This window comes from Bubalus kerabau, chromosome 2 (genome assembly GCF_029407905.1).
Source record: "Bubalus kerabau isolate K-KA32 ecotype Philippines breed swamp buffalo chromosome 2, PCC_UOA_SB_1v2, whole genome shotgun sequence".
NCBI classification, from domain to species: Eukaryota; Metazoa; Chordata; class Mammalia; order Artiodactyla; family Bovidae; genus Bubalus; species Bubalus kerabau.
The window spans coordinates 190318343-190330862 of NC_073625.1; the positions used below are offsets into that span (position 1 = coordinate 190318343).

At 58.1% G+C, this 12520-nt stretch overlaps 1 protein-coding gene across 5 annotated transcripts in view; it reads left to right on the forward strand.

The window, feature by feature from the left end:
• AGPAT3 (1-acylglycerol-3-phosphate O-acyltransferase 3) overlaps positions 1 to 12520 on the forward strand; it is an 86804-nt gene that overhangs the window by 34772 nt on the left and 39512 nt on the right. Inside the window, exon 1 of one of the 5 annotated variants that reach the window (XM_055569773.1) lies at positions 4819 to 4932. The exons of 2 other annotated variants lie outside the window; for them this stretch is intronic. The gene's annotated coding sequence lies outside the window, so the exon portion shown is untranslated. Of the gene's footprint in view, positions 1 to 4818; positions 4933 to 9058; positions 9657 to 11806; positions 11827 to 12520 lie in introns of those variants that run through there. 2 more of the 5 variants (XM_055569776.1, XM_055569774.1) reach the window with 2 other exon arrangements.

Below are 12520 nucleotides of genomic sequence, written 5' to 3' on the forward strand. Positions count from 1 at the left end.
AGCTTGCAGCAGCCCCACTGTTTGGCACCTTGGCAGCTTGTTTTCAGTTGTTGGCTGTGCTTGTTTATCAGTAACTGGCCCCAGGTGGTTGGTTCTCTGAGTGAGTCTCCAGGGATCTTGCCTATCGTTTCCCAACCTCTGGAGTCTCAGGATGGGCCAGTGGGTATCGGGGGAGGTGGGCATGTCCCACAGCCACAGTGCTGGGTGGATGTGGTGGGGAACGTCCCAGAGCACGGGGCGGGGTGGGGGGACATCCTGGGAGGTCAGCAGAAGGTGCAGGTGTGAGGATACCTCTGTGTCTTGATGCCGCTCTCGTGAAGGTTTAACGAACACTTGGTGGGTCATTGTGAGAAAGTCGGCTTCTTTGTTTGAGGTGAAACCAGAATCCTTCCCCCAGGATCTGGGTGTGAGGAGCTGAAGCCTGAGGAAGGAGGGAGCATTGGTGGCTGGTGCCAGTGAGCTGGGGGCCAGGGAGGACCATTTGGATGTTTTCTCTCTGCTGTAGGTACTTCGTGTCATACGCATTGGAAAAATGCTGTAACCAGCGACATGTGTTGTCTGTCTTAGAAGTCAGGTTGCTTATAAAGAACCTGCCTGTCAGTGGTTGCGGAACAGGCCCTGGTCTGGGCTCCGGTGGCTGCTGGGAGGGTCTGCTGCTTTGTGGGTATGGGCCGTCGGTGTCCACTGGGGTTTGTTGGCTTGGAGAGGACCTGGCCACCGTGACCGTGGACCTGCCCAGGCCCCCTAGGATGGGCCGTCCCAGCCAGAGGTCAGGTGCCCAGTGGGGACGGTGAAGCACTGAGCCTGGAAACAGGTTCAGCCGAGATCTTATTCAACAATCGCTAACTGCAGGGAAGGGCCAGTCACGTCCCATGTGCTGCTCGGGTCAGGGGTGGGTGAGCAGCCTGCAGACCTCTGTTTGGTGAGGGCAGAGGCTCCTGGGGGCTCAGGGGTCCTGGGGGGTCAGAGGCTCCTGGGGGAGGCGACACAGAGAAACATGAAATGTGCTAAAGACCCACGTTGGGACCCTCTGTCCTTTGCCAATTTCTAGGGGTCCTTCCCAGCTTCCAGGGCTGCATTCCAGTAGGCAGTGGTGGGATGGGGGCTGAGGCGACAGTAATAAACAGATGAACACCAAAATGCCAGGTGACAGTTGCTGACAGGAGCCTGACTGGGGGTGTGGCAGGGTGGCAGGTGGGGTGAATGCTGTGGGAGAACAGACAGCCCCTCCCAGGGGGGCAGCAGGGGACAGTGGGCCCCAGCAGGAGTGGGCTGGAGGAGGGTCAGACGGACGGAGGGACAGCTGGTGGACACAGTGCAGCTGGTGGGGAGCAGAGGGTGTGTGGACGGCAGGCCCAGCAGCCAGGGGGTGGGGGATTTGTTCTCAGTTCAGTGGGGCCCCCAGCAGATGCCTGGCATGGTCACAGCCCTTGCTGGACAGGGAGGCCCCAGCTGACTCAGGCTGGCGGGGGACTCTAGTGAAGGTCGGGAAGGGGTGGGCTGGGTGGCAGCACTAGGCGGAGAGCAGCTTGGCTTGCAGGGGGTGAGTGGGTGCATGTGTGGGATGCATGTGTGGGTGTGTGTGGTTCACCCATGTACACGTGCACATGTGTGGTACACACGTGTGTGGGGTACGTATGGGTGCACATGTGTGTGTGGGTGTGGGATGCACATGGTGCACACACGTGTGGGATGTATCTGTGGGCATGCGTGTGGTGCACACGCGTGTGTGGGGGAGGAGGGAAGGTGGGAGGCAGGTGTGCGGTGTGCCAGCCCCCAGCCGCAGCTGAGTGCCGTGGGAGATGTGGGGAGGGCACGGTGCTAATCCTGCCTTGTGCTCCGAGCTGGGATGTGTGGGAACATGCCTGGTGCCAGGAGGGTGGCCCAGGGTGGTTGTGTTTCACCAGGATTGGGTTTGGTCTGGCAGGAGCCTCTTATCTCAACCCTGTCTTCAGACACCACCTGTGACCCTCGTGGGGGGAGTCACAGGCTCTAGGGTCAAGGGCCTTGGGGGCACCTGCACCAGCCATCCTCCTGCAGATGAGGAGCCAGAGGCTGGGTGTGCGTGTCTGTGTTTGCACGCGTGTCTGCATGTGCACGTGTCTGTGTGAACGGTAGCCTGTCCGAGGCTGACAGTTCGTGTCCCTGGAGCTGCCCTTTTGGGACTTGGGGTCTGTCTCAGACCCCGCACTGCGACCTGGCGATGTGGGTACAAGGGTGTCAGAGACATTGTTTTCTTGCATTTGACTTGTTAGAATCAAAAATCTATGCAAGTGGTAGAAGTTGTAAAGTGTTGCCCAGAGACTGTAGCTGGGGGCTCCTGTCCTTGGGAATGGGGTTGCAGGGTAAAGGGTGGCCCTGGGGCTCCAGTGAGGGGCTGGGGAGGCAGTTGCTTGGGTGACCAGCCTCCAGCCGTGGATGGATCCCAGGCCTTGGTCGGCATGACTGGGACCAGGGTGCTGTGTGCCCAGCTGGGCCCTGGTGGGTGAGCTCTCCTGTTCCATCCACAAGCCTCTGCTCTCCTCCCAACACTGTGGGGACATCAGAACCCATGATGCAACTGTCCCCGAGAGGACCAGCTGTCATTGGGCATTTATGCTGCGAAAGGACATGTGAGGCCAAGAGAACACGGGTGTGTGTGCTCGGAAGGGTAGTGTGAGAACCCGGTGCATGCTGGGCATGGCCTCCACAGCTCCCTGTCCAAGTGTAGACAGGATTGAAATGGGAGTGCAGAAGCCAGAGCCACATTCATGAACCACTGGAGAGTCGTAAACTGATGAGGTTAATTTGTAACAGTCTCAAGATCTACCCTTTAATCACCTTTGCCCCAGACTTCCACATCTGCTGGGAGCAGGTTCAGCCCCTGCGCAGGTGCTCTAAGAAATCAGCACAGGTCAGTGTTTCTCCTGTTAACAGTAAGACAGTCCACAGCAGGGGTGGTAGCTCCATGGAGCCACAAGGACTCAGGACTCTGACACCTCAGTCCAAAGCTTCTGTCCTCCTGGTTGTGACCTGCTGGTCTCAAAAAGGCTGCTCCCCCCTTGCCATTTCATCTTCATTCCAGGTAGGAAGGAAGAGTGCATATCTGGGCCGTTTCCTTTTAAAGGGCTTTCCCCCAAGTTCCCCTCAGTGGCCTCCACCTCCCTCTTCCTGGCCAGACACGGGGTTCCCACTGGTCCCCTCTCCTTCCTGGCTGGGCCTGTGCCCGTGGACAGGATGTCTGTCCAGTTGGTACAGAAGCAGCTCCTTCTGCCACTTGGCAGAGTAGTCATTTTCCAGGAACTGTGTGTGTCCTTGACCCTTGGCCTGAATTTGGATTCTTTGTCCTCCCTCCTCACTGCTCTCCACGTGGGTGGCTCTTCACCGTGGACTTGCACTTCTTCTTTCAGTGTGGGGGCTGGTCAAGTCCCGGCTTCCAGTCTCTGAAAATAAGAAAAAGAAGGAGGCAGCCGCAGTCTCTGGCTCCTCTCCGCACTTGGGGCCAGGCCAGCAGCCGTGGGCAGCAGTGCACTCTCCCCTGGGCCCTGCAGCACCCGTCCCAGACCACTCTCCTGGCTGCTTCTGCCTTCCTGGCTTGCACAGAGTCTGAGTCATGGGTGAAAAGCCCCCATCTCCAGGCACAGGCAAGAGGCAGGATCTTTTTTCCCATCCTCCTAGGAGCTCCTGCCTCGCCAACGGGGCGGGGCTGAGGGCAGGATAAAAGCCACCTCGTGGGACTTCAGGGCCTTTGGGACTTGTCTTGCAGGCTGGCACCCAGAGCCCAGGTAAGGGTGGCTGGGAGCTGCTCCCCACAGGGCCTCTCTCCTTCCCTCTGGAAGAGGCTCCAAGTCCTCCTGGGGAGAGGGGACAGGAGGTCGGGGCCACCTCTCAGGTCTCCGAGTCTGTACCCTCTGTGGGCTCACCTCTCCCTGAGCTCCAGCTGCAGGAGAGGGGGCTGGGTTAGTGGTCTATCCAGGGTCCCTCCCCGCCTCTGCTGGCCTCCAATTTTGAGAACTGGCTCCTCATTAATGTGCTGAAATTTTTCATGGTTTGTCTGTCCTCACCCTGAGCTTCAGAAGACAGGCAAGGACCAGGGACCCAGAGGTCTTGTGTTCTCCCATCCTGTGTCTGCCTCCAGCGCACCACACTTGACCCTGCTTCCATCAGGATGTCATGGCTGAGTGATTCCTGGGTCTGTAGTGTCTCCCAGTCAGGGTGATCAGAAGCTTTCATCTGCCACAAACATTACACAAGTAACCAAACGGCAGAGCTGACGGTCCAACGTGCGATGCCTCAGACCTTGAAAACTAAGTAGCCATGAGAGCTAAAAACACACAGACTTCAAAGACTTGGATGAAGGGGTAATACACAACATCTCATTACTGCCTTCTTAGTATTGATTGCCTGTTAAAATGATGACATTTTGACTGTACTGGGTTAAATAAAATACATCACTAAAGTGAATTTTACCTTTCACTTTTTAAAGGCAGTTTAAGATCCCCCCAGGCTCATGGTATCACCCTGTGCCAGCCTGCTGGGGTGCCGCCTCCCTGATTTGCCTGGGACAGACTCTGAGTCTGCAGGGGAGGGCGGGGTTGGAGTTGGGGGAGGGGCTGTGATTGGCTGTCACTTCTGCCTTCGCTTTCTCCACAGCCATATCTTGGGGATTATGTCAGGTTAACATGCAAGGGCTGGAGGAAGCTGTTCTGAAGGGTGAGGGTGTGTTCATGCCCGTGGCAGAATCAGGGGTGTGAAGCAGGCAGATGCCAGAGGGTGGGTCCCTGCCCAGGGGCTATGATGTGGAGAGGATAAACCTGGACCAGTAAGTACTTAGGTGTGGTGGGTTTTGTGCTACAAAAGAAGCACAGAGACAGTTGAGTGAAGCATTCTGGGTGGTCTCTCTGGTGGCTGAGTTTCCCTGGAGCTGAAATTGGTTGGCTGGACCGGGCAGAGGTGAGTGTTGGGCAGGGCATCTTGTCATCTACCCCTGTGAACTCCCCCTGGCCTCAGTGCCCATGACTTCCTGATCTGATTGTTTCAAGGAGTGGTGAGCTCTTCCAGGTACCCAGCCTCTCTAGGTGCCAGCCGTGGGGAGGGCCAAGGCCTGGGCTGTGGAGGTGCCCCTGGAGGCCTACACTCCTGGACGCACAAACAGCATGAGTCCGCGTCGAGGTCAGGGTCACTTGAGAAGTCTGACACTGAGCACGTGAAGTGTGTTTGGAGTCAGAGCTTTCTCCTGATGGAGCTGGTTCTGTGAGCCAGCTTGCAAAGTCTAGAAAACATGCACTATGTCTGGGTGCTCAGGGCAGGACGAGACTGTAGCTCCCATCACGACGAGACAAGACACTGTGAAGCGAGAACGGTTGTTCATTAGGGGCTTACGAATGGCAGCCCGTTTTCCTGCCTGGTGTGGAACCGGGGGAGGTCAAAGTGACAGCCGTGTCACTGATCTGTTGAATGTGACTTAGGTGTCCTACAAAGCCGGACTTCCTGATTCTAAGCCCCAGACTTGCCCACCACCCATGGGTGACTGCAGCCCCCCACTGTAGGGCAGGGCCACCCCAGGACACTCAGGCTGGGCAGGCCTGAGGATGGGCAGTCTGCAGGTCAGGGTGGGAAGGAGAGGCTGACACCAAGACCACTCGTGCTCAGAGGACGGGGGATGGGAGCGGCCGGAGGGCCTGGCATGTTTTCCCAGTGGTCAGAAAATGCGAGTTCAACTGCACAGGGCCCCAGAGCCTGACCAATAGATCAGGAGACACCAGGGTGGCCCCATAGGGACATCCAGGTGGGAACCGGAGGGCTCGTATTTGAGCCCCAGAAACTGGGGAGGGGTTAGTTAGCTTTGTGGGCTCTTGATAGCATGTGTGTGCCCATTGGAGAAGATGTCTTTTGATCACAGATGGGCAGGAAGGTCCCCGAGAGAAGGCTCCTAGTAGTCTGGCGTCCCAGGCAGGGACGAGCCTGCTCATCGGTGTCCCACTACCCGCTGTGCCCCTAGGTGGTGGCGGGGACAGTTCATCCACAGCCTGGAGGCTAGCACAGGGTGTGCTGCAGGAGGCGGGGTCACGCCCTCGGAACTGTGGAAGCCTGTCCTTTCCCAGGAGGAGCCGGGCGGTCTGGCTGTGTTCACACGCCCCCGGTGAAGGATGAGGCTCCACTGTTGCCACACTTGGTCGGCCGGTGAGAGTCAGCCCGGCAGCGGGGATGCAGGCCAGCTCGTCATCACACCGCCACCCACAGGGCTCCAGGACGAGGGCAGTAAACTGAGCCTGGGACAGCCTGCGGGGCTTAAACAGTTGCGGATTCGGGCCAGAGACAGGCAGGTGCCCCAGCAGTGGGGTACCTCAGGCTCTCCAGACGCCAGGGCTGGGAAGAAAGCTAAGAGTTACAGGACTGCACGGACGTCCTGGGCACACTGGCAGCTGAGCGAGTGTGGGCCGGGCTCTGTGGCCAGTGTGACCGCAGCCCGCGGGGACACCCAGTCCCACTGAGGGCCCACATCTTGCAGAGACCAGGTTGTGAGCGCACAGAAGTGTGTGTTCGAAGGCGGTTTCTCTTGTCCCATTAAACACCCTGTCGGAAGGCACATGTCAAGTGATTAAAGCACTGTCCGCAACTGGGCTGAGTGGGAACTGCTGCGGCTTTTTTGAGGACTAAGATGGCAGTACCTTTTAAAATATAAAGTCTGTTTACGCTTTGACCAGCTTTTTTTCTGGGGACTCTGTCTAACCAAAATATTCAACAAGGGCTCCAGGATCCCTGTAAGGAGGCTCAATGTAGCATCGCTTGTAAAGGAGAAACGTTGGAGGTGACCCAAGCGTCCTCAGAAGGAGAAGGGTGATGTGGTTACCGCATCTGTACAATGAAATACCCTGCAGCTGACTTTACCAGACTGAACGCAGTGACGCTGACACCAGAGGTACTGGGCCCTGGGCTGCCCACCCCCACCCCACCCCTGCCACCTCCCCGGTCGAAGTGCTTTGCAAGAGTCACTCGAAACCTGGTGACTTAGGAACTGCCATCCCCACTGTATAGATGAGGACACGGAGGCCCAGGGAGGCACGTGCACTTCTCAGGGGCGCGCAGCGCAGTGGTGACAAGACCAGGTTTGAACCCAGATGGTGCTGTCCGCGGTCTCCACTGCTTTTGAAGAGGAGAGGTTTGTATTGACCCGAGAGTCTCCTGCTACCATGCTCAGGCCACTCAGGCTGCTGCCACAGACTCCTATAGCCTGGGGGCGGACACAAGCAGGCCTTCATTTCTCACAGTTTTAGAGGCTGGAAGCTCAAGATCAAGGTGCTGGAAGGTTTGGTGTCTGGTGAGAACCCACTTCCTGGTTCCCTCCCCACTGGGTTTCCAGCCCCTGGTGCTGCCCAGGGAGGTGGGAGGTTCAGGTCCAGCCTGGGACCTTCCTCCTCTTCCTATGTGACGCTGCTCTGCCCCGGGGTGGGCATCCTGCCACGAGGAGCAGTGCGTCTGTGCGGTGCCGTCGCGTTCTTGCTCTGCTTTCGCTCAGCACACGCAGGGGTGAGCAAGCCCTGCCCAGCTGCTGCCCTGAATGGATGTAAACTATTCAGTCACTCGAGCAGGTCCTTGGTGTAGACACCTGGCTTCTTCCTGTGCCCCAACATCTGTAAGTATCACAGGAAGAGCCTTGATGATCACGGTGTCGTGGCTTTCACAGCCTCCCAGGTCTGTTTTCTTGCATCAGGAGATCACGAAGACCAGAGTGAGGGTCGTGTACATGCCCGCCTGGGAATGGCTGCAGTGTACATGTGGCAGTCACTTAGCTGAAGGTTAGAAATGTTAACAGCAGGTTTAGTTGAAATGGTTAGGAACAAAGCAAGCTGATTCATATGAGTTTTTAAAAATCACGATAATTGTTCAAACAGATTTCATGATTGAAACTATATTTTGTTTAAAAATTGCCTTCATCCTAGGAGCTTTCTTTGTGGGTGAGTGTCCAGTGGGTGGTACTAGTTCCTGGAAACCAAGAGATTCACTAAGAGGGGTGTGCTTGTGTGTTTCAAGTCCATGCAGAATACTGGGCTGCCTAAAGTTATCTCCTAATGAACCAAAGTTGTCCACATGCCAGTTTCCTTTTTTCCTATGCTGTCATCTTGCTTCAAGGACCAGCAGGTAGTTTTACAGGTGCTTCCAAGCACTGGACTCTTAAGTGCCACTTGAAGGCCTGACAAATAGTCCCCTCAAAAAATAAGCGTGTTCTCATTGTCTCAATGCCTGAGGTGGCCAGGGGCTGCCAGAGAGCCTGGTCCCAAGTCTTTGGAAGGCTTTGCAGGTGGATCCCATGTTATCCCGGGCCACCTACCACGCTTGCCCCTCTGCCTGTGTTCACCGATCAGCCTGTACAGACACCGCTGGGTCACTGCCACTGTGCAGACGGCGCTGGTGGAGGTCCCAGGAGGCAGTAGGTGGAGGTCCCGGGCTCCTCCGAGGCCCTGGAGACCTGGCCATGGGTTTTCCTGGGCTCGCGCCTCAGGCTGTTTACTCGTGTTTGGTTTGCATAGTAACTTGTGTTCTCCAAGGTCCCCGTGTGGTTTGGAAGGACGTTGTGTCAGCTGGTCCCCGAGAGCACTGGCCTCCTTCCTGGGGCCTCCGCCGCCGCCGGCTCGTTTACCCGGGAGCTTTTCACGTGTGGGGATTATTTTTGTTATTTACGTATTTATTCACGTATTTAAAGCTGTGGGAGGGCGGATCGGGTTGAAGAGTGAAACCCAAAACCTCCAGGTGTGCGGGTGGGAGGTGGCCTGCCACGGTGCCACCCTGTGTGTCCGAGGCCGGTTCCTAGCAGAACGTGGCCCTGGGCCCTCCGGGTACGCAGACCGGAGCTGGTGAGAGCATCCTCTCTGGGGATGCTGGGGCTGCAGACACCACCCCTCTCTGCTTCCTCTGGGACCCGTGGAGAAGGCCCCAGAAACTCATGCCCTTTCCAGTTCCGTGCTGCAGGAAAGCACCAGGAGCTCCGTGTCTAAGCGGTCAGCGGGGAGGTTGCCCTGGGCGGAATATGAGGTGCGGGTTAGGGGACCCTGTGAGGAGGGGAGCCCAGAGAGGCCTTTGGGGCCAGGGAGTCGTGGGTGAGCACTTCTGGCAACGCGTCCCTTGTTGAGGGTGCTCCCCCAGCTCTGGTGCTGAGCTCACTGGATAAACAGGCTGCTGTTTATAAACAGCCAGGCCTCCCCAGTGGGCGGGCGGCCTCTCCTCAACCCGTTAACCCAATAAATGCAGCCACTCAGTAAGTAAGAGGCCCTCCTGGGGCAGAGGTGTCCGGACAGCTGAGAACTGGAGGCAGGGCAGAGAACCCGGAGCACCTCTCCTCCGAGGCCAACGCCTGTTGCTGCCCACTGCCCTGAGCTTAGGGCACCAGGGTTGACAGTGTCTTTGGGGAACCAGGGTAGAGGGTGGTGGGCTGAGATTTCATAAGTGTCTGAGGCGTGGAGCTGTGTGGACCAGCTCCAGGACACCCGGCCCCTGGGGACTGCTGGACAGCACAAGCTCAGCTCCTCTCTGGGCATCTGGAGTACAGCCAGCAGCTGGGGACAGCGACCGGCTCAGAGGCTGCGTTAGCCAAACTGATTTCCAGTCCTGGCTCTGCCAGTAGCATGGAGCCCGGGGACAGTGTTCTGTGGAGTCGGCAGCAGCATGCTGGTCCTTCAGTGAGTAACGCCTGTACAGGGCCCGGCACTTAGCATGACACCCCCGCACTTTCCACTTGACTCTTGGCTCCTAGTTTCCAGGGTGGAAGCTCGTGGGCCTGTGGATGCCGGGGAAGGGGCCTAACTCTCGCGAGGGTTCTGTCTCACCTCCTGCCTCATGGGCCCTGTGGCCATCCTCAGGGGCCGCTGCCAGACCCCGGGTGTTCAGGGACACCGCCTCCCCCAGCTGCCCACCCACCCTCCGAGCTTGGCTCCAGCCCTGTGACTGTAGCAGGAGGCTGGGGACAGGAAAGGACTTGGGAGTGTCTCCAAGGCCTGAAATTGAAGGTGACCCTTGGGATGCTGGCAGCGGTGATGTGGGGGGCCATGGTCTGATTTGTGCTTCAGATGCATGATTAGTTCTGGCTGCATGTGGAGAGGCCTGGGGAGCCTTTCTGGAGCAGGGCAGAACCAATTGAGGCTCAGAAGGTCCTTACAAATAGCTTTTTAAATGAGAACAGGCTTTAGGGCAAAGGTCAAATCCAGGTGCTGCTGGTCAAAGGTCAAGGCAGGGCTGTCTGCGCCCTTCCTGGAGGTCTGAGGGAGACCTCAGCTCAGTGATGGGTCACAATCACACAAGCAGATGCACCAGGGGCCCTGCCAGATGCTGGGGGCTTGCTCTGTAGCCGTAGGTCAGTGCACAGCTCTGGGGGAGGGGCTGGGTCATTCCTCATCAGGAGGGCAGAGGCTGTGTCCTCTCCTGAGTTCCAAGTGTTTCCCGAGGAGCCAGCCTCCCAGGTCAGCAGTTCCTCTGCCTTGGTGGGGATTAAGGGCTGGAAAGCCTTAGCCAGTGGGGATGGTGCTGGGCAAAGCTTACAGCCCCGCCCATGTGCTCAGCGGACGAGTGATGACCGCTTTCTCCCCTGAAGCTCCTTGGGCCAGGAGCCCGAGGCTGGACTGGCAGAACGATGTGTCTAGAAGGAGCCGTACAGTAGCCTGTCCAGAGGCACAGGACAGCCGCCTTGGTTCACATGGGGCTGTCCACACCCTGAAGCCTTACGGTGGAGCTCAGACTGATCAGGCTTATCCAGCTGTGTATTTACCAAGCAGGACACAGGGCTGTGAGGGGGCCAGGCTGGCAGCCAGAGGGGCTAGGACAACAGCTGGTTCAGGAGACGGTCTTTTATGCTGAGTGCCGCAAAGATGTGGAAAGCGATGACTGTCCTTCCACCCCAACACAGTGTGAAGAGCCCTCTGGAAACCCCTCTTCCGTGCCTCGTGTGCCTGTGTCTGTGCAGGTCCTGTGTTGCAGGGCCACCTCTGTCCCTGGGTCATCCTGTCTCACCTTGGCCGCTCACGGCAGGTTCAGACATCTCAGACTGGGGAGGCTTCAGGGTCAGAAGACAGGCCCCCACATTTGCTTGTTCAGGGGTCAGGTTCATTCTGCACCCCTCCCAAGGATAAGAGGGGCATCTTCCCCCATGGTTCTTTACAGGGACCCGTGCCCACAGCAGCGCTGGAGCAGCCGTGCCCACCTGGTACCCGGGTTTGACACTGGGCAGTGCGTGTGGTCTCTGGGCCCTGCCTGGAGTTCAGGACTCGGCCCCACACAGAGGACATCAGCCCGAGGGCCACACTTGACCGGCTAGCTCACCGCAAAACCCGCCCTAGGCTGAGTAGGGGGCTGTCATGCCACTGGGGTTCCTGCGTGTGCCCTCCATCCACAGTCCAGATGGGGGGCTGGATGGGGCCCGCTGACCTGTCTCCTGGCCGAGCCCCGTGACACCACCTGCTTACCGTGGCTCCAGGTTGCAAGCCGCTTACTGGATTAGTGGGCACCCACAAAGCCCCCGCGGTGGCCGAGGAGAGGCCCGAGTTTTCTACGCAGCTCCAGTTTGTCTCTGAGTTGGCCACTGAGACCCGCAGGCTGTTGTGGACGGCGGGACCCAGAAGCTGGGTCTTTGCTGGGCAGATGGTCCCGGTGGCTGCAGCCCGACAGACCCTGGCAGAGCGGTCCTGGCCGTGATCCCTCTGGTTAACCTTGGGTCGGAGGCTGACCCACACCGGCCACCAGGCTCCTCTCACCAACTCTCAAGAAGGACCCGAAGATGCTTGCCAGCTACTCGGCCTGCCTGTTCTGGGGCGTCTGCACCGCCCTGCTGGCCGTGGCTCTGGCCTACTACTTCTACTGGTGAGCATGGCTGGTGCCCGGGCTGGGCTGTCAGGGCGGGGAGCGGGGGGCCACACTTACTTCTGCTTTTGTTGTGGCTCTGCACGCTCTGTTCTCCAGGCTAACAAGCGGTCCCTTGCGGCAAACAAAGGGAAGGTTGGCAGAGTGTCTCCCTGAGGTGGGAGCTATGCACACGTAATCTGTAAATTAAGTGGGAAAACCATGGTTTCCATCAAAGGGATGGCACTTGTTGCGGCCATAAATGTTGAGCTGGTTTATGGCGGATCACCTACATCCTGGGCACAGCTGCAACGGGCGTGCCCTCCAGTTCTTTTGGTGAACACAGGGAGGTTCTGGGTGCCCTCTACCAGTCTGGCCCCTCACAAGGCTGGGGGCCTGGGAGCTCCGAGCCCCGTTTCCGTCTGTAGAGATAGGACACACTGATGTCCCGTCCCTGCAGGCGACGACCTCACAGTACACAGGGCTGATGGTAATGGCACCTCCGGGGGGAGCAACCCACACAGGACAGCACTCGCCTGATGGTGGGAGCTGTCAGGGCAGCCGTGTGGAAGGCCAGACCCTAGATCCAGAGCTAACTTTACGTGCTAGATCTGAGAATGGGGTAACACCCCATGGAGAGACGTTGCCCCTCTGAAGGTTCCATCCCGGGTTGGTTTCCTCGGGACACCCTTAGTCTGGTTTGGAATTGAGTTTC